General features: G+C 52.3%; 1 long non-coding RNA gene across 3 annotated transcripts in view; it reads left to right on the top strand.

Moving 5' to 3' along the window:
- The window catches only part of LOC121333674, a 35643-nt gene that overhangs the window by 4407 nt on the left and 11653 nt on the right, over positions 1–19583 (top strand). For 2 of the 3 annotated variants that reach the window (XR_005952341.1, XR_005952340.1), the window contains exons 1-3: positions 5492–5918; positions 7086–7385; positions 15676–15776. This is a non-coding gene — a long non-coding RNA (uncharacterized LOC121333674). Of the gene's footprint in view, positions 1–5491; positions 5919–7085; positions 7386–15675; positions 15777–19583 lie in introns of those variants that run through there. The other variant, XR_005952342.1, reaches the window with a different exon arrangement.

The following is a 19583-nucleotide window of genomic DNA, read 5'->3' as shown; positions in this document are numbered from 1 at the left end:
CCAAAACACCAAAAAACCTGAGCTGCAGGGTTGGGTTATGTGACCTTCTCACTCTCTTCCCCATCTCTGCAGCTTGGAAAGCCTCAGCCTGGGAATGTGCTGGGATGGCTCAATCCAGCAAGAAAATCTCCAACAGCATCCCCAATCCTTCCCAGGCTGTGCTCTTGCATCTGCATCACCAGTACCCAAGGGGAGAATTAACATGCTCTGAGTGCTGATAGAGAAACTTCAATAATTGAAGGTGTTTGGAGGCTTTTGTTGGCATTTTTTTTGCTGGCATATTTTGGAAGTAATGTTCTACTGTACCAGCTATTCCTCTTCTCTAAACCTTTCCTTCCTCTGCAGTTGAGAAGGGAAGCAACCTGCTTTATTTCAAGTTCCCAGGGTAAGTCTCCGTGCACAGGGAGGTTGTGGAATCTCTATCCCTGGAAGCATCCAGGGCAGGTTGGACAGGGCTTGGAACATGCCAGGACAGTGGAGGGTGTTCCTGCCTATTGCAGGGGGTGGGATGAGGTGAGTTTTAAGGTCCCTTCCAACTCAACCCATATTCCATGATTCCATGGTCTGAGCAATGGATGCAGCTCCTTGCATCGGAGGTGCAGAGATGAAGAGGAGGGTTCCCAGGTGTAAGGAAAATCTCCCAGGAGTGGCTGGAAGGAGTGAATCCTTGTGATGAGAGGGCTGTTTGCCACTGTGGGTAGCAAAGGGGTTTTATTGGCTCAGCAACTGCTGCCAGGAACCTCAGGGAAAGCTGCAGGGTGTCCTGCAACCTTCATCCAGGCATCTCCCAAGGACCTGTTCCCAGCAAAGGTGTTCTGTCCTTAGGAAGTCTTCTTCAGCGTGTCCTTCAGCAGCCTGAGTGATTTCTGGTGCTTACACCCAGGGAGTTTTCCTCATCTTTAACATAATTTATTTTTTGGTTTGAGCAATAGCAATACCCAGGGCTGGCTCAGCAGTTGTTTGATCCCACAAGTCTCTGCCCTTGGCCACATCATATGACACGGAGTTCCTCGAGGCAAATTGTGTGAAAAGATGCTCTTTTTTTGTCCATCACTTCTGGATTTACTGTCCCTTCATTGCCTCTGAATGGCCCGTTGTTTGCAGAGCCTGAATACGAGCTCTGTCTCAGAACAAGCATGGCACCAGAGGACCCCAAGGAAGCTTTTCCCTCAATGTGCTGATTTTCAGAGGAGGCCTCTAAGGCAGGGCCATTGCTCTTGCTTTGTGTGACACCCTTTCTCCAGGAGATGGCCCAAGAGGAAGGTGGTGATGGTGGCAGTCAGCAGACCCTGGGAGCAGGGAGGGAAGCCAGCCAGCTCCAGTGGGAAGAGCTCTGAACCCCTCTTTGTGCTGCTGGAGCAGTGACCCCATCCATCCTCTGCCCTTGCCTCAGTGCAAGGGCTGTGAAAGTGCCTGGGAAGCCCTGGCAGAGCAGGGCCTGGGAGTGGTGGGGCTGGAATTGTGCTCATTCTGTGCTCATTCCCTCCTCAGCCCTTCCTGGGGCTGTTCTCTGCCCTTTGTGTTTCTTCATGCTGGATCTGTTCCCCATCCCTGGAGTTGTCTGAAGGAGCAGAAAGTGCTTCCAGGTTTGGAGGTGTTTCTCACCTTGGTGAAAACAAACAGGGCTGATTTGTTCCCTAACTGCTTGTCCACGGGAGCCGTAAAGCTTCACCTGTGCAGGGTGGGACTGGGAATTACACTTTGTTTGACGTTTGATCGAGTGCTCTCCTGCTCCAGCTTCAAAGCTCTCTGCTTTTCCACTCCATTTTAAGTCCCTTCTCTTGAAATTCCAGTCCTGCATGAAGGCACAAACCCAGGACAGCTGAAGGCTTCCAAATGCAATTATTTTCCAAAGCATTTCAATAAATTAGCAGCTCGTTCCTTTGCCAGACAACACTTCCCTTCCCATTGACCCGCGTCTGTGCAGCTGCCGTGTGCCTTGGACCTTTCTCCTCTGGGATGTCAGCTCAGGAGGATGCAGCCAGGCCCTTTCAGCTGTGATTCAGACCTGGGCTGGGACTCTGGGGAGGTTGGCACCAGCATCTGCAGATATATATATTTTTTTAATAGCCTTTTATTTATGAAGCTACTTTGGAGTCGGAGTCTCTTGCTTTGTTCGATATTTATTGGTGCTTCACCCATCTTGAACTGGGAGCCGTAAGCACTTTGATAAATGGATTTGCCTTTCCTGGAACCGTGTCCCAACATCAGCTCATTAGCATCCTCAGCCCAAGTGCCACTCCTGTAAATCAAGGCTAGTGAGGAGAAAAACCCCAAGCAGGGCAGGATGGCAATCCAAGCCCCAGCTCCTCTGTTCCAAGGGGTCCAGTGCTTGGATAAGGGATCACTCCAAGTGACTGAGCTCTCTGTTTAGTTCAGGGAGGAATTCCTTCCCAATATCACATCTATCCCTGCCCTCTGGCAGTGGGAGGCCATTCCCCCTTGTCCTGTCACTCCATGCCCTTGTCCAAAGTCCCTCTCCAGCTCTTCTGAAGCTCCTTTAGGTCTCTCTTTCCTGTCCTATCACACCACAAGCTAGAAGGAGTCAGGTGCACAAGGGACAATATCAGTGTAGGAAAGAGCCTGGAAATACCAGCTAAAGGTGAGCTGCTGTCATTGCATAATGAACCCTCTGGGCTGGGATCAAGCTAGGATTGTCCCTGAAAATGCTTCTCTGGGGTAGGGAGAGGTGGCATTTTAGCGAAGGCAGTTTTGGGATCTATATTGAATGTCTTGATGTTGCTATGGAGAAGCTGGATGGAGGCCACCAGGAGAAAAGGAGGCTCAGGGGGGACCTTGTGGCTCTCCACAACTCCTCACAGGAGGGGGCAGTTGGAGGAGGGTCAGACTCTGCTCGAGGGACAGGGACAGGAGGAGAGACAACAGCCTCAAGCTGTGCCAGGGGAGGTTTAGATTGGAGATGAGGGAAAAATTCCTTCACCAAAAGGGTGGTCAGGCACTGAATCAGGCTGGCCAGAGCTGTGGTGGAGTCCCCATCCCTAGAAATGTTTAAAAGATGTGTAGATGTGGCACTTGGGGACAAGTTTGGAGGTGGCCTTGCAGGTGCTGGAGTTGGGCTCAAGGGTCTTGGAGGTCTCCTGCAGCCCTAATGATCTGTGATTCCATAGAACAGCACATGGCTGGAGAGGGAGCGTGGGCCCAGGGAGATGTTCCAGGGGAGGCTCCCGCTTGCCCAGGTGGCTGGTGCTGGACACCGGGATGGGCTGGATGCCCAGGGCAAGGCCATGTGTATGGGGTCACCAGCACTGACAAGGATCTGCATCCACAGCTGTCCCCTCTGCACGGGGAGCTTTTCGTTTAAAATAATGACCAGGAAAAAAATCCCTGTCACTTAACAAAAACGTTTCAGGCCTTCTGGGTTTTTCCCTGTGACTAAGTCTAATGAGAAGAGACAGCAGAGGATTTATCAGCATCTGCTCCCCAGTTTCCCTCTGTGCTGATAGGAGATCCAAGGCTGCTACTCCTGAGCAAGGACTTAATGCAATGTGACCACAGCCCTGACGGCAGAGCTGCATCCTGACCCTTTCTGAGGTGTGGAGAGTCGGGGGGGGGGGGGGGGGGGGGGAATAAAGCAGCAGGATAAATCGGGATTCAGGAAAAGATGTGAACCTTGGCAGCATTGCCATGGTAACGGGGGACCTGCCAGTGCCTGCTGCAGCCTGGCACAGGCAGCACAACACTGTGGGCACCATGGCACACTGTGATCCAGGATGGAGAGGGCTGGTGCCATGGAGAGGCTGTGCTTTCCCTTCTGGAAGTCAGCAGAGGCCCTGGGAAGATGCTCTGGAAGCTGGTGGCAGGGTGAGAGAGAGGCAGCAGTGGGACACGAGAGTCTCCTGAGCAGGATCCAGCCTCCCGTGCCTCCCCTCTGCCCTCCATGCCCGAAGTGGCAGGGCTGTCCCAGCTCAGCTGCTGCTGGGTGGGGCACACAGGCCGTGGGCAGGTTAGTCTGCTGCTGGCAGCAGGGATTCCCCTCTGGGAAAAACCACCCAGGAGGCTCAGGCTTTGTGAATTCCCCTAAAGAGTGGAAACCACGCCTTTGTATGTTGCTGATCCCAACCAAACACATCCAGTGTCCTGCAGCCTCCTCTGGGCCAGCACCCAGAGCCTTCTCCCTGGTCACAGCAGCTCCTGAGCATCCCAACCCCCTTTTCCCAGTTGCCTGCCTGTCAGGCTTTCCTCTGAAGGCAGGGCCAGGCACAGAAAACCCTGTCCCAGAGGGGCCTCGCAGTGCCCCAATTCCTGCCCTGCTGGTGGCTGTCCAGGGTTTGGCTCCCAGCCGAATCCCAGGGCTTGCTCCAGCCCCCGATTGCCTTCCCGTGGCCGAGCTGTGACTCCAGCAGAGGGACGAACAGGAGGGACTGGGTCCCCTGGGCAGCACCGGCGGGACGGGGACGTTTGGGAGGGGATATCCCTGCAATGGGGGCAGCGTGGGCAGCAGTGTTGGATGGGATCGAGCTTGCTGCACTCTGAGCGAGGCTGGGAGCAGTGGTTGATTAACGAGGCTGTGCTGTAATTACTGCGGGCGTGTTTGCCCCCAGCCCTGCTGTGCTGTAGGGGGAGAACGTGTCCTTGCAGCCGCTGCCATCCTTCCCCGTGCAGCCATGTGAGAGGCAACGCAGGCAAGAGGAGCTAAAAATAAACCTGGGTAAAAATAGTCCCACGTGTGCTCGCTTTTGAGGGGAAATGAGGGGAATTTTCATCTGAAGGAAAAGGAAAAAAAAAAAAAAAAAAGGAAACTGAAATTTATTTTCCCAGCTCACCCTCTAGACAACAGCACCTGTGTCCAGGTGGGGGAGAAGTGGATCAGGGATGTGTCGGGACTCCATCTCAGCCTGTTCTAATCCACAAAATGTGTCAGTGCACCTCTCCCCTCTGCCTTGCTGCCTCCCTCTCCTGCAATTTCTCTTAGCAGAGGGAATTTCTCTCCTTTCTGCCCAGCTCAGCTCGCGGTACTTCAGCAATGCCTCAGGGCTGACTTCTGACCAGGGAACAGAAGGATTCATCCTTATTGCACCAGTGGGGGAAAAGTGTTAATGGGATTGTGATGGAAACCCAACTCCACTGAAATTTGTCTGTGCCATGGGATGTGTGGGGCTTCTCCCGGGCTGCTGGGGCTGAGAGTGGACATCCTTTGAGAGCTTAGTCCAAGGAAAGCTGCTCCTATCCATGGCAGGAGGCAGGGACAGCGGATCCAGACCCTGCCTGAAAAGGGAGGGCTCCTGGATCTCCTTTGTCATAGAAACAAAGAACCACTGAATGGTTTGCATTGGGAAGGACCTTAAAGCTCATCTCATTCCACCCTTGCCATGGGCAGGGACATCTTCCACTGTCCCAAAGTGCTCCAAGCCCAAATGTCCAACCTGGCCTTGGACACTTTCAGGGATCCAGGGGCAGCCACAGCTTCTCTGGGCACCCTGTTCCAGGGCCTGCCCACACTCAAGGGAGGAATTTCTTCCCAAAACCCATCGTGGCTCCTAATTGCTGGCAAAACATCTGAGCTCAGTAAAAGCAGTTGTTTAAGCTGAAACAGAAGAAAATAAATGGTCATTACAACACATTCCATGCTGGCACGTGCTGGGGATGTTCTTAATTAGTGGCGTGGTGGCAAGGAAAAGGAAAGGGGAATGTTAAAGCAAGACCGTGGAGAGATGCAGAGGAGGAGCCCCGCCAGGGAAGATGCCCACAAAGCCTCTTCAACCACACATCCTCCGAACTGTTCCCGGGACAGGACGGTGGAGCCAAAGCCGGCTTAGCCCCTGTGCTGGTCCGAGCTGCGGCAGGACGGGATGCTTTGGTGCCAGCCTGGGAATGCGGGGTGAGGAAAGGACGGGAGCGAGCAGCCGCGATGGAAGGGAAGCGCTGATGGATCTGCCGGCTCCCCTGCCGAATGAGAGGTGTGTTTAAGTTTCTGGCCAAACCTCGGTCTGCGGGGGCAAACCCGAGTTTCCGGGCTGGGAAGGTGCTCCCCGGCTGTGCTTTATCTCCCGTGCGCAAATGAAGGAGGAGAAACGGGGAAGAGACCCTTTGACACCTCGTTCCTCACCTTTTGTGAGGATAACCTTCCTTTTCAATGACAAACGCGGGCTCTTTTCAGTGTCGTCTTTGCTTTGTTTGCTTGGAGAGAGCACTGGCACACACTCCAGGAAATCAGCTCTTAACTAAAAGCATTTATGTAATTGGGGAGGGAGGGAGGGAGGGAGAGAAGGAGGAGGAGGTGAGTGCGCGCTGACTTTGGGGAAGTTCAGTCTACAAAAACAAACCTCGCTAACTACCCTTGGTTCTGATTCAGGAAGATAAATCTGTCAGTGAGGGGCTAAATTTACCGAAAGTGTAACCCCTGCCCCTCGCCCCACCAGCGATGGTCAGGCTGCGTTTATTTCTGTTGGGCGCACTCCAGAAAGCGCTGGGAGGTGAAAAACAATCCCCAGAAATGTGAAAAATGTGGAATGAAGTGGGGGCGGCAGGAGGAAAAGTGGGGGGAGCCGGAGAGAGCGACCAATGGCAGCACGGTGGGTGCGATCTCAGCTCCGCTACTGAAATAAGAAATCTCGAGATGCTCAAAGCTGATGGGGAGCGGCTGGGAAAGGGGCTCAGCCTGGAGAAAAGGAAGCTCAGGGAGGCCCTTGTGGCTCTGCACAACTCCTGACAGGAGGGGACAGCCGCGGGGGGTTGGGCTGTGCTCCCAGGGAACAGGGACAGGAGGAGAGGGAACGGCCTCAAGTGGCATCAGAGAAGGTTCAGGTGCCTTCCAATGCAAAGCATCCTGTGATCCATTATCCTGCTGAGGATGACACCTTTGGGATGCCATTGCTGACATGAGCTGTAGCCGTCCCTCTCTGGCCTGCAGGGTGCAAATGTGCTTCAGGTTTGGTTATCAACCCAAATCCCTCATTGTACTGATTAATCAAGGAGTCACTGTCACCCACTGCCCATGAACCAGGAGAGAGACTCCCTTAGTTCTGGTTTTAGCCCTCTAAACCCATGTTTTTTGCGGAAGAAGTGCCAGGAGAGGGGGAAAAACCCGCTGGCATTGTTGTTGACAGAGACCTCTCATTTCCCAGTTTCTGCTCTTGGAACTGTTTGAACTGCCTGACCCCTCCTGAGTTTTGGGGGTATCCAACCTGAGGAAGCCATCCTGAAGCTGTAAGGAAGATTTGGCTTCAGGAGAGCCTGTCACAACTTGCTGAACTGCTGCAGGACATGGTCTGATGACAGCCATGTGGCACTGTGGCATCTAACCCCCACCATTCTGGAGATTCAGCAGGAGAAGCCCCAAGGAGATGACAAACAAACAAACAAACAAAGTCCAGCTGCTCTGTTGGTGTGAATGGATTGGCTGGAGCCAGGTGGATTCCTGCCAGGTGAGGCTCAGGTTCTGCTGCTGGAGCATCCCTGTGCTGCCCTGCTCAGCAGCCTTGGCTCTCTCAGCTGGTCTGTGCAGCAAGGACATGCTTTTATATCAGGCTTTGCAGCTGCCAAAACAAACCCAGTCTCAGATGCAGCCCCAAAAGGCATTAACAATATTGGCATGTGCTCTGGCGGCTGCATTTCCTCCCAAAGCCTGAGCTGGACCTTGATAAGCCTGATTGCTTTGTCACTTAACTCTGCCTCCTCCTTAATGAGCCTTCCACTGAAATGCCAGGCTGGCTTCCCGGCTGAGGGAGAGCAGGGCAGCTGTGCTAGTGGGCATCCTTGGAGAACTTTGTCCAGGGAAAGCTGCTCCCATCCGTGGCAGGAGGCAGGGACAGGCAGATCCAGACCCTGCCTGAAAGGGGAGGGCTCCTGGATCTCTTTTGTCATAGAAACAAAGAACCTCTCAATGGTTTGGGTTGGGAGGGACTTCAAAGTCCATCTCATTCCACCCCCTGCCATGGGCAGGGACAACTTCCACTATCCCAAGCCCCAGTGTCCAACCTGGCCTTGGACACTTCCAGGGATCCAGGGGCAGCCACAGCTGCTCTGGGCAGTGCCAGTAACTTACCACCCTCACACGGGACAGTTTCTTCCCAAAATCCAATTTAAGTTACTTCCTTTTAATCTGAAGTCATTATGCAGTGTTCAAAGATATGATACATGTACTCCCTTATTTCCCTTCTTCCCTGGCAAAACCAACTGGATTAACATGTGAAAATGATTTATAATCCAGCCTTTGCACTGGTGTCTCCAGACAAGGCCAAGAGGTGTGAAGGTGCTGCTGCTACCACTCCCTGAGTGGTAAAACAGGGTCTCCTGTAACACACCAGTGCCTGCACCCCTGTGGGCTGCAAGGGCTCCTCGGGGTCGGTCCGTAGTGTCCGGGTCTCCAGGAGCAGCTCTGAGCTCTGCAGTGCTGAGGGCTGCACAAGGCCGCTGTGATCCAAGCCGGCTGGGAGGGGATCCCAAGGGAGCAGCCTCTCTTCAGGGGCAGCCGATGCCCTGAGGTGCCCTAAGCGGCAGGGAGCGGAGGGGAGGCTGTGCTGCCATCCCTTGTGCCAGGGTAGCGAGGAAACTGCTGATTGACCCTGTCACCTTCTGCAGCCTGTGGGGTGCTTTGTGCTGGCACTGTGCTCCACCCGGAGCGTCCCTTGTGTCCCTTGTGTTCCCTTCTGTCAGGTGCGCTCTGCCTGCCCGCCCCAGTGGATGTCCCGTGCGGCCTCCATGGCGCTGGGCCCGTGGGGCTGCGTGGTGTGAGGCTGCCAGAGCACAGCTGTGCTCCTGCTCTGCCACCTCCCCGGCTGCTGCCGGCCCCTCTCCTGACAAACGAGCTGCTGCCACCTCGGGGAGCGGCCTGGGGGAGAAAGGAGTGCCCGGCCAGCCCACAGCAGCCGCGGCTGGGCCCGTCAGCATGGGGAGGAGGCCCCGCTGGCAGGGCCCAGCTCCTGCCCGGGCTGCTCTCCTGCAGAGCTCGGCTCCTGCAGCACCTCCTGGGATCCTTCTCCAGCTCCCTGCCGGGCTTGGCCTGGGCTGCTCTGCCGTACCGGGAGCTTCACCCCCGGCAAAAGGGTGCGAGGGACAGCGTCGTGTCCCCAGGGCTCCAGGATTCTCCCAGGTATCTGCTGGGCGAAATGGGCAGGTGGGCAGGTGGGCAGGTGGTTTTCCTGACATGTCTGCCCTGACGGCATGTGGTTAGAATTAGGGAAGATGGGAGACTGGAAGGGAAATGGCGCATTTCGGCAGGGATAAATGAATGTACTGAAAGGGAGGGGAGGGAAGAGAAGCTCAGCCCTTCTCGCAGCTCCCTTGCAGATGGAATGAGATGTCCAGTGCCCCCCAGTACCAAATGGTCTCAATTTGCTCCTGCGTCAGAGGGAGCCGGTTCTGCCTTGGCTGGGGCCTCGGCGGGGCTGTGAGGATGCGTTTCATAACTGCAGCTCTTGTCAGGAACAACAACAACAACAGCTTCAAAAACCTGTTGAAACTGTGCTATGCCCTGAACAGAAAACACATGGCAAGAGGGAAAACTCCCTCCACAGAAAAGCCAACGTAATTAGCCCTGACAGGATCTGCAGGCCAGCAGCAGCAGCTGAGAGGCGGGAGGGGAGGGACAAACATCGTTTTATAGGCAAATGTAAATGGGTCATTAGCTGTCTTCGAACAAAATGTTCCTTCCTGGGGAAGGCAGGGGACAGGCCTGGCTGGAGGAAATGTTGCAGAAGGCCTGGCAAGGCTTCCTGTGAAAGCAGCTTTGCTGGGATGCCGGATGAAAAGGTTCTTGCTCTCACTGGAAGCAGAGCTCCTGGGATTTTTGACTTCTGGCAGGTTTAGGGTGGCAGGACCACAGGTACCTGTGGTACCTAAAGTCAGCTCTGAGCCTCTCAAGGTCACCTTCTCCATCAGCAGAAGCATCACCCTGCTCCAGGGTCTCCGGAACAGTTCCAAGCAGAAGGTTGTCCAGCTCAGGGAAAGTCCTGTGCCACATGCTGCACAGCCATCAGGGAAGGCACAGAGTCCTCTCCAGATTTCAGAGCTCAGCTGCAGGAGTGAGGGCAGTGGGAAGAAGAGAGCATTGCCTGCAGACCTTGCCCAGAATCAAATCATGGTTTGGGTTGGAAGGGACCTCAAAGCTCATCCTGTGCCAATCCCTGCCATGGACAGGGACACCTTCCACTGTTCCAGGCTCCTTCAAACCCCACTGTCCAGTCCGGCCTTGGACACTGCCAGGGATCCAGGGGCAGCCACAGCTGCTCTGGGCAACCTCTGCAGGGAAGCTCCCTGCAGATGTTGCATTTGCCACTTTAAATGTTTTTGATTCAACCTAAGCAGCAAAACTCAAAAGATTTTCCCGTTTGGGCTCCATCAGAGGTCTCAGATGATTTACAGTCTGGTCCTGGCAGCTGATTTCTATTGTTCACACCTTGGCTTCAGCCATTTCAGGTCTTGGGTGACCCCTTTAGAATGATCACAGACTGCAATGAGCTTTTGTGTATGGGATGTGCTTAGCAGCAAAGGATGGGATGCACTTGAGGAGCTGGAGCACAGCTGGAAGGGAGAGGGGTTTTGTGCGACAACAAGTCCTCCTGTTTGATTGGAGTGTTTGCTCATGGTCTCTCTGTGGAAGGTCTGAAAGCTCCAGTTGACTTCTTCCCCCAGAAGAGTGCAACAGCTGGATCCAGGTCAGTACCTCCTCTGGACCCTCTCTTAATAAATTCTTAATTGACTCATAATACCCTGTATGTTACACAGCAGTGTTGTCACCAGGCTGTTTGCAAACCACAGGCTCTGAGAGCCTGTGGAGAGGGAGGGGGCAGAGCTCAACTTTGTCATTGTGCAGGAATGCTGAGGGATCATTTTATCCCCACTCTAAATTCCAAATACTTCCACTTGCCTGTGACAAACAGCAGAGTGGCAGATGCCAAGCCTGGGTCTCTGTTTCACAGGTCAGACTGGACCAGCAAAGGACCCAAATCCAGAACAGCTGGGATGAAAAGTTTCCTGGACAGCTTTGTTAGCATCCCGGCACTCAGTGGAGAACCCTTCATGGTTCCTTACATTTGAAACTTTCTGGGAAGTGTCCTGTCCTGGAAGTGTCCAAGGCCAGGATGGATGGGGTTTAGAACAACCTGGAATAGTGGGAGGTGTCCCACCCCATGGCAGGGGGCTGGAATGTTAAGGTCCCTTCCCCAGCCTTTCTAGGAACATCAGGTTGGAGAAGAGGTGACTCACAGCAATGTGCCTTCAGGGAAATCTTGGAGTGGGGGCATTGCTGTGTTGGATGGAGAGATCCTGCTGCTGAGCTTGGAGTCGTTAATGCAGGGCTGGGAGTTTATCAGGGGTCTCTGGGAATCAGGGACTGGGATCCAGGGGCAGTGGAGAGGTATTTGATGCATAACTCAGGTAAGGTCTGCTATGAATGCCGTGAAACGTCCCCTTTGTGTGTCCTCTGCAGAAAGGAGATTAATGTGGGCACAGAAGCCTGCTGGGGGGTACGAGTGTCTCTGGCAGCCTTTGAAACCTTCCTTCACCTGCTTTTCTGAGTCCTTGATGCCTGAAGATCTGATTTTGAACAGAGTGGTTTTGTCCTTGATGCCTGAAGATCTGATTTTGAACAGAGTGGTTTTGTCCTCCCTCAGCTCTTTCCTCATCTCTGTTTTTTGCCCAGGGTGAGGCTCTCTTGGACAGTGGACTGGGCTGCTCATTCTTCCTCAAGGTTTCCCCTGGTGAAGGCTCCATTTGAAGGCAGTGCTTCAGAGGCATCTCTGAGCTTTTAAACTCTGAGAAAACTTTCATGGCATTATCTCCCATGGGCCAGCTCCGTGTCTGGGGAATCAGAGGGAGCGGCTGCACACACTTACAGCTGTGGGTGTCAAGAGAAGCCTCTTCTCCCAAAGCCTAGAAAAAGGGATCCTCAGAGCCACCCCCAGTGCACTATGCACCCTCCAAGTCTTCCCCTCATTTTCACGAGGAACAAGATCTGTGAGCTGGTTGCAAAGAGCAGCACTCAGCTTCTTCTCCCCGCCTTGACACATCCAGGGACTGAGCTGCCATGTCCAGACATCGTGGTGTGACAAACCTCCTGTAGCCTCTTTGTACTGACTGCACCTCTGTGAGTAAAATTCAATTTAAAAACACAGTGGTGACCTTGGGCTCCAAGCAGGATCCTGCCCCTCTTGATCTGAGGATTAGCCTGCTGATATTTTGCTCTTGGAGGGGAGGTTTCCAGGATGCCATCCCTCTGAGCCTGCCCACATGAATCTGTGTGTTTTGCTCTTTGGGCTGCAAACTTCCAGGAATTTGTAGGTGGAAATCTGACTTTTGCTGGTGTTCTCAGAGCCTGGTGTTGGTGCTGCTCCAGCTGTGCTCCTCTAGCACGGGAACCTCGAGTTTAATAACAACTCTGGAGTCAACTGGGGAGCAGCTATTGTTCTCAGGGCTTCTCACATATGTATCACTTCAAGGTTTCCCCCTCCTTCCATTCAAAGTGTTTGGGGATAGAGGAATGAGGGAAGCAAGCTGCCAGTGCCTAATGCATGTTTCTTGGAGCAAAATGTATTGGTTTATTTTGTTTTAAACAGCTTATTGCAAATGGGGAGCAGCTGTGGATTTTGTGATGACTTTTTTTTGTTTTAATTTTTGGAAACGTGGGGTCATCTCCCTAGTATTCCATAGTATGCTTGCTATAGACAAATAAAATAATCTAATTTTGAAGAATTTCAAAGCAGTTATTTAGACTTAACCAAATTCTTCATTCCCTGATCTATGAAAGCCTATTCAGTAATCAGCCTGATGAAAAGGAATGTGGAGTTTCCTCAGGGCTCCCTCTTGCCTTGCCTTTCTGAGGCTGCAATTAAGGCAGCCCATAAGTCACACGCAGCAGATCCATGATGGGGTTTGGGAATCCCAGTCCCAGTCCCAAACACAGCATTCTCAGGCACAGGGTGGGATTCTGGGCACTGCCCTCTGCAGGGCCAGGGCTTGGACTCCATGATCCTGGTGGGTTCCTTCCACCCAGGATGTTGTGATTCTGTGAGATGGGCTGGGAGACTCCATCCCCAGAGGCATTCCATTGTCCCAGAGTCCTGTTTGGGCCTTAGCCACACCTGAGTGTCCCCAGGGTGCCTGATCCAAGCATCCCTGTGCATCTTCTCCAAGGAACCTGGCCAGGGAGGATTTGGGGAAGTATTTAATAGTGCTGTGATTTGGGTTTAAGCACTTTTCTCCCTAAGAGCAGATGGAAGGATTGTTCCTGTTTGGATCTCCTGAGTGTGCTGTACAGCCTTGGTATAAGGTCGAAGTGGGAGCAAAATTCTACGGGAAACACGAGGTCAGTGAGGCTTTGGCTCCAGCCTGGCAAGTAATTTCACAGAATCCCAGGGTGGTTTGGGTTGAAAGGGACCCTAAAGTTCATCCATCCCACCCCTGCCATGGGCAGGGATGCCTTCCACTGTCCCAGGCTGCTCCAAGCCTGGCCTTGGACACTTCCAGGGATCCAGGCTCAGCCACAGCTTCTGTGGGCACCCTGTGCCAGGGCCTGTCCACTCTTCCAGGGAACAACTCCTTCCCAAAATCCATCTTTATTGCTGTCAGAGTGGCTGAGTTTCCTGTGTCTGTGTGCACAGGTGCCCCCGAGGCACATGGATTTCAGCACAGCTCCATGGATACAGACATCCCGTAAAGGAGCAGGTCCTGAGTATTTTGGGGAAGGGAGATAATAATAAGCCAGTTTGGCACAGCTCTTTCCTAAGCCTGGCAAGTCAACCCTGACAATGTAAACAGCTCTTTTGGGGTGAAATGTTGCTTTTCAGTTTCACAAATCTGCTGGCTGAGCTCTCTGCCAAGGCGTGGTGTGAATGAGGCGCCCTATATTTTCTTGCTCGCCTGTCCTGCCCTTTTGCTGCGAAAAGGAGATAACTGCTAGCTCTGCAGGGCTGGCCTGCAGCCTGGGCAGCATCAGTGGTGCTGTGCTCCGCTGTCAGAGCTGCCCTGAGCGTGGAGGTGCGGGAGCATCTCCAGATCCCTCCTGCAAGGATCCTCTGGGACTTGCGCAAGTTCTGCTGGGGAGGAGGGGGAGCGGGGCAGTTTCCTTCCCGGGGTTAATGTCAGCCCTCAGGAATCCTCTGCCCCCCTCAGCTCTGCCCTGCACACCCAAGCTCCCGGCTCTGAAGTTTGGGAATGCCGACTTCTAACTCCTGACCTCCCACACGGCTCCAATTCCAAGAAATGATGCCCTAAATCTGCTGGCAGTGACAGCTTGCTGATTCCTACAGCATGGCTCGTTAAAAGATCTGAATCTACTAATGTGAATTGGCCTGATAAAAGGTTTTTTTTTTTTTTTTTTTGTTTGGTTTTTTTTTTTTACCTCCTCACTTAGTGGCTACATGCAGCCCGGGGAATCTAGAAATTAAATTGGCTTTTTGTCAAGCCTCTTCTATGCAACAGCAAAGGGACCCCTGCAGTGCAGTGCAGTGTTTCCAATTACATTTTGGGGTATGTTGCTAATTTTTGGCACACAGAGAGAAGCAGGCCAGGCAAATGGCAGGTGGCAGGCTGTTTTCATATTTCACCAGGAGCATGGGGGAAGGGAGAGGGGAGAAGGAGCCGAGCTCTCTGCCAAGAAATGTGACCTCGCAGAGTGTGAGCAGAAGAGTTTTGGCACATGGCAGAGGATGGAGGGCTGGGCAGGCATGGCTGAGCCAGTTTACATCCCCTCCTGCTGGGAACACGCACGAGGGAAGCAGGGCTAAAATAAACACTGCTCCAGCAGCCACAGCCTCCAGGTCTGGATCTGGGCACCTGTGGGTCGTGTGTGGCTGCATCCAGGCTGGGCTGTCACACTCGGGATAGCGGTGTCACTGCGCTCCGCCTCTTTGCCGCTCCGCGCCTCGCTCCTCTGCCCCCAGCACAAAACAAAACTGGCTTTGCTTCATTCATTTGTTCCTAGCACAGCTAATGCATTCAGCCTGGCACCGGCTCCACAGGGCCTGGGTGGCTTCTCAGAGCTATTGCACAATCTGCAGCTCTGTGTGTGCAGTGAGGGCAGCAACGACCAGAAGCTGCTTCCCAGGATCTGCATCTGTCCCAGGGTGCCTTTGCCCATCAGAACAGAGGTCTGGAGGTGTGAATTTTAGGGGTCAGATCACAGAATTGTTTGGTTGGAAGGGACCTCAAAGCTCATCTCGTCCCACCCCCTGCCATGGACAGGGACACCTTCTGCTATTCCCAGGCGGCTCCAAGCCCCAGTGTCCAACCTGGCCTTGGACACTTCCAGGGATCCAGGGTGGCCACAGCTTCTCTGTGCACCCTGCAGGGCCTCCCCACCCTCACAGGGAAGGATTTCTTCCCAGTATCCCTTCTAATATTTGCCCTCCTTCAGCTCAAACCCATTTGCCCCCATGCCCAGAAATGCTGCTGTGCTTGACAAGAGCAGTCAGAGCTGGTCTGTGCTACAGGGACCAGGAGCAGAGCATCCACCTCAACCCAAGGGTATGTCAGCCAGGAGAGCTTTGGGGGAAGAAGCCCCCAGGACTCAGCATGGAGGCCTCTAAACACTTAATTTAGACATCAAACCCAAAAGTAAAATGGTGAATGCTGTGAAAGAGGGTTGTGAGAGATCTTATTCCAGGTCCATCTGGAGCTGGGTTTGTACTGAAGCTTGCAGGTATGGTTCTTGTTACAATTGCTGATTGTTGTTCTGATTGCTGAATGTTGTTCTGATTACTGAATTTTGTTCCACAGCAATGATTTCACTGGTAAAACCCCAAAGCCCCTCATTTTGAAAAGACTGTAAGCTGAGACTGGAGACGGCAAACAAAATTTCCAGCAGAGGAAAACCACTGGTGAGCTGGGCATGATGTCAGCAAGTACTTTTGTAGTGCCTTTTGTAGGGGACTGGGCGTGCTGGTGGTTTCTTTTGAGTTGGCTTTGCTGCTGTGTGCTGAGATCTATTGCCAGAGGTAAATGTGGAATCATTGGGGAAAGACCTCTAAGAGTCCAGCTATGAACCACTGGGTTGTCATGGTGACAGAGTTAGTTCTGGCTGACAGCAGACTTTAAAACTCTTTTGTTTACTCCTCCCAGTGGTGGAGGCACCCCAAAAAACCACCCCCCAAACATCTCTGCTCCCCCATCCCTCTGCCTGTTCAGACACTGCCATTACATCCCATCCTTCTCCTCCTCCTGCCGCTGTTTTGCCGCAGGGATGAGCCCAGATATTTCTGGCACCAGTGCTAATGTTCTTGAAATGCCTTTGAGCTGATAGCAAGCCAGCCAGTCAGGGACTTGTGAGATCCTCAGCGACCCTTTTTCAGAACAAAATTGTCAGGGTTTCAACCTGTTAATTTGCTTTCTTGCAACCTGCCTGAAGGGCCCTGGTCAGCTGGAATGCTAGCAGTGTGCTTGCAGGAGGAGGTGCTGCCTGAGGACACGGGATGGATATTGGTGCTGGGCTGTGCTGCTGCTAATGGCAGCGTGGTGAGTGCTGCACTACCCTGTGCAGCACTTGCTGTCACATGGCTGAAATCAGGTGACAAGTAATTTGCCATCAGACCTTCTGCATTGTGATGGGTTAAATCTGTGCTTGGTGGCAGCAGAGGTGCTCTTTTGACTCCACCTGAGGGATGCTGGAGGAGAAGATGGGTTTGACATTTTTTTAAGACATCGTCTCCTGGTGCGGTGTTGCTTTTCCCACTAAAGGTTTTTCCTGAGTGTGTAGCCTGGATTCTCTTGCTGTCATTGTGTGGAGACACAATGTTTAGTGATTAGGTCTGAATTAGCCCCAGGACAAGGTGCCTCTCACCAGGAAACAGCCTGTGCATGATGGAAGGGGGAATGGCTTTGGATTGAAAAGGACCTCAAAGCTCATCCTGTGCCACCCCCTTCCATGGGCAGGGACACCTTCCACTCTCCCACGGTGCTCCAAGCTCCATCCAACCTGGTCTTGGACACTGCCAGGGATCCAGGGACAGCCACAGCTGCTCTGGGCAGAGATTTCCTCTCTCTGACAGTGAGCAGGATTAAGTTCTTTAAGACTATCCACCCCAAGAAAGCCAGATCCTTACTCCTACTGAAGGTTGTTCTAAACCCTGGAGCAAAGATGAAAAAAGAAGTTCAGTGAGCACTTAGGGAAATGTGAAGAGCATTGTTAGCCCCAGCACAGCTTCAAGTGTGCCTTGGGCTGAGACACATCCTTTGTTCTTTTGCCTCACTCCGACCTGCAGAGATAGATCTGACACCTTGTTATCTTCTCCAAGCTGTCCCAGCATGGTCTGAGCTCTTGGGGTCGCTGGAATTCACCCAGGGCCCTCGGAATGGAAAGATGCTTTAAATGGGAAGCATTTAAATGTGGCTTTCCAGCATCTTTACGCCCAAGCCCTTGTGTATTCCTGGAACAAATCCAAACAGTCCCACTCCTCCCCCAGAGCCTGTGGCATGACCTGGAGCCTTGTGGCACAGTGGAGACTGGGTTACACATTTTCCTAGGGCTTGTAACATCCACTTAAAATAAAGGCAGGGCACTTGGAAATTATTTTGGGAGAACCAGCTTATAGCCCCCATTCCTACTCCTGATGAAGATCCTCACGGAGCTGTTAGGATAAGATGGAAAACATTTCTCGCCCCTCACCCATGACTTGCAAACCTTTAACAATTTTGCAAAGCAAAGTGGAAATTGGGTAACTCCCCTACACACAGCCTCTTTTCCTCGGTTTTGTTTTGTCGTTTTTCAAACTGTGATTGAAACTCCGAAAGCTCCAGCTCCTCTGTCTGTAAATGGTGTTCTGATGTTTATGTTGCCATTTGAACCAGAACCGTCTTCCTCGGGAATCCCAGCGAGCTGCGGAGGGGAATACACCCCTGGAATGATAAAAGCTAAGCACTTGCCCACTAATAAATTTAGGTGTTAATGCCTTGTTTTTGTGCTGTTTGGTTGCCATAGAGACGGGGCCGCCTGAGCTAATGAGTTTGTTGTGTGAAGTTCAATACACATTTGCCAAATGCTCCGTTTCTCTTGTTACCTCTCTGCTTTTTTCTTTTTGTTTTCGTCCCATGGAGCAAATGAATTTGGAAGCAAAGCCATTGCAGGGTCCAGGTCAGGAGACTGGCTGCAGGTTGTGCAGGGCTGCTGAGAGGGATGCAGGACGTGGTTTTAAAGAGGTTGTTACCCTGCTTTATACACCACAGGCCAAGGGATAACAGGAGCGTTGGCTCCAGGCTGTGTGCTCAAGGCACCTGTTTGCCGAGGCCTTTGTGGCACAGGCACCCATTTCATTCCTGCACAGACAGTTTCCTTTGCTGGACCCAGCTGGTGGACAGGATGTCTCACTGGGAGCATCTGTTTGTGCACAGAACACTCACCAGGAGCATCTCTCCTTGGATGGACTGAAAATAAAACACCACAAATAGGCGGTTATTGTTTGGAACAATGAATTCCCTTCCACCCTCAAACAGGGTGCCCCTGCATCCTTGGGAGTGTTCCAGGCCGGGCTGGACAGGGCTTGGAGCAACCTGGTCCAGTGGAAGGTGTCCCTGCCCATGGCAAGGAGGAGAATAGGAAGAGTTTTAAGGTCCTTTCCAAACCATTCCATGATTCCAACAGCCTTCAATGCTACCTGGGAGCTGTCATTCAGGGGAAATCACTCCATGAATCCATGTGTGGTCCTCCTGGGAATTTGGACTTGGATTCAGATCTTTTTATGCAGAGATCATTGGAAATTCTTGAGGGTTGAGGGTTTGGGTTTTTTTGGCGTGTGTGTGTCAGAACCTCCCCACTCACAGCACCAACCTGCACTTTAATTTAGAAAGGCCAAAAGAATAGCAAAACCCCAAAGCTCTGAACAAATTTTTATTTTTCAAAGCTTAAATGCTTTGTGCCTGCCAAGCACTAAACTGAAAGGTTTGTTGCCAAAATATCCTTTTCCAAAAACCTTCTTTTTAAAGTTCCTGCTTACAAGAAAGAAAGAAAGAAAGAGAGAAAGAAAGAAAGAGAGAAAGAGAGAAAGAAAGAAAGAAAGAAAGAAAGAAAGAAAGAAAGAAAGAAAGAAAGAAAGAAAGAAAGAAAGAAAGAAAGAAAAAAAAGAAAGGAGGGAGTCTTGCTCAAGCAATTTTAGAGGAATAGCTCGAAAATAAGTGGCTTTCCCAGGAGCAAAGGCACAGCCATTCTGCTGAAGGTGAGAATGGAGTGAACCATGCAAGAGGACAATTCTGGGTGCCAACAATCTGATTGCTGATCCTTGAAGCGTGTACATGCAGCTGGCTTTTGCTTTCCCAGCTGATCCTGCTGAAATTAGGGAAAAGCAGTGCTGGGTTAACAGTTGGACTCGAAGACCTTCGAGGTCTTTTCCAGCCTTAAGGATTCTGTGAATCTTTTGAGCTGAGGAGAGTGCCAGGATCTGTTTTAATCCCCACAGGGATTAACCCCACAGGGTTAATGCAGCTCTGGCTGGTCAGGGGAGTGTGACACCTGTGCTCCAGGTGCCACAAGAAACTCCTGATGCTGCCTCTCCCTCCCTTCCCAAGCCTGTGGCAGCACCTTTCCTGGGATGTGAGGGAATTTATTTTGGAGGCAGAGAGGAGAGGAAAACTGACTTGTCAGGAAACTTGGCTGGAGTTGTTTGAGTGAGGCTGACTGGAAAACAGCTGTGCGTGCA

This window comes from Onychostruthus taczanowskii, unplaced genomic scaffold (assembly GCF_017590055.1).
Source record: "Onychostruthus taczanowskii isolate IOZ18803 unplaced genomic scaffold, ASM1759005v1 scaffold176, whole genome shotgun sequence".
Taxonomy (NCBI): Eukaryota; Metazoa; Chordata; class Aves; order Passeriformes; family Passeridae; genus Onychostruthus; species Onychostruthus taczanowskii.
Note: the sequence above shows the minus strand (reverse complement) of the source record. Positions and strands in the feature narration are given on the sequence as shown.